The sequence below is a fragment of the Anneissia japonica genome, unplaced genomic scaffold (assembly GCF_011630105.1).
Source record: "Anneissia japonica isolate Jap-2015-1 unplaced genomic scaffold, ASM1163010v1 scaffold170_len151065_cov129, whole genome shotgun sequence".
Lineage (NCBI taxonomy): Eukaryota > Metazoa > Echinodermata > Crinoidea > Comatulida > Comatulidae > Anneissia > Anneissia japonica.
This window is the reverse complement of record NW_022753219.1, coordinates 120,619-122,207: the sequence shown is the minus strand read 5'-3', so window position 1 is coordinate 122,207 and position 1,589 is coordinate 120,619.

The window sequence follows — 1,589 nt, the reverse complement described above, 5'->3', positions numbered from 1 at the left end:
AGAGGACATACTAACCTCGCTAAGATTAACAGATGTTAACGTCGAAGTAGAGGAACACTTCAATGATTATTTTATCGTTAGACGTAATACGATATACGAGAGGGCCAAGTTTAATCAGCGTAAGCAAAACGAATCTGAGCCTGTAGATAAGTTTATCAACTCATTGTATAAGCTGGCAGAGTACTGTGAGTTCGGTGCTTTGCACGACGAGATGGTGAGAGACAGAATAGTAGTAGGGTTGTTAGACACAAAGCTAGCGGAGAAAATGCAGCTTGACCCGAAATTAATGCTCGAAAGAGCAGTTGAACTAGCACGAGAAACAGAAGCAATAAAGAAGCAACAATCTGTAGTTAGACAAGAAGCTCCCCAAGTGGTAGATGCGGTTTATAAGCCAGCACATAGAAAGCCTAGATACTGTCTCTTATACACATCTAGATGTGTATAAGAGACAGGTTATATGCACTGTTAAAGAATTTTATGGTAAGATATATTTATTTTTCATATAACCTTTGCTTTATAATTACTAACTTTATAAACTACACTAACAAACCTTTTTTCATATAAAGTAATTTTGGAAATCACGTCAGGTTGAGTGTTCGATGTCGAATGAAACGTGTAGGCTGCCGGGACCTTGACCTCTGACGATTACTATAGTGCCAACAAATTTTCACAAACATGTGATGCACAAATGACAAAATGATTATTATATAAGTATATCATAATTACCAACAGAATACTTACACATACATTTTTATTTAATATTTAAATACAGTTTTTTTACATTTATGGGCTAGTCTCTGTATACTTGTTCTATGTTATATAATTCAACCTTTGTTCAATTTAAAGTCGTAGATATTATGTTCTGGTCTCTAGTCTAAAGTCACATGAAATAGGCTTATTTGCGCTTATGAATGGATACCTTGTTCGAAGCAAAAAATCAAGTTGTGTTTACCCAGTACCTTTCGTTTTATTTCTTTTATATTGTCAAATAATTTTAAACTTTTTACCTCTACGGTATACAACTCCGTTTGATCCCTTATCACTTCCTGTATCATGTATTTAATTTAAATGTAATTTATATATTTCTTGCACTGTATTTATTGTTTTATAAATTACAGTTGTTTGTTTTTTTTTTAAATTTTTATGTATAGCTTGTGTCTTCCTAGCGCTGGAATACAAATTTACAAATTTCATGTACTATGTTGTATATGACAGCAATTGGAATTTTTAATCTTACTAATGATTGAACATAAATCTGTCAAGTTTTCAAATGTCAGCATTTATCTCTTTCTCTCATACCTCATTCGATACTTTTTAGATAGGCCTATTCCTTATAAATATCGCCTTGTTTTAACTGATTAATTGTGCTAATGCAAACTTTGTTTTTATTCTTTTTAAATCAATTTAGTTCGGTGGTAGCAGTCTGAACCAAGGCATTCCAAGAGATTTGGTAACAGATATTGTAAGAAAAATCTCAACTTCGGCCATTGATGCTCAAAATGACGTACGTAAAGCCAAAAAAAAATTAGTTGTGCCCTTAAATGGGGAAATAAAATTCGTCGGTCGGATTTTTTATTTTATTTTATTTA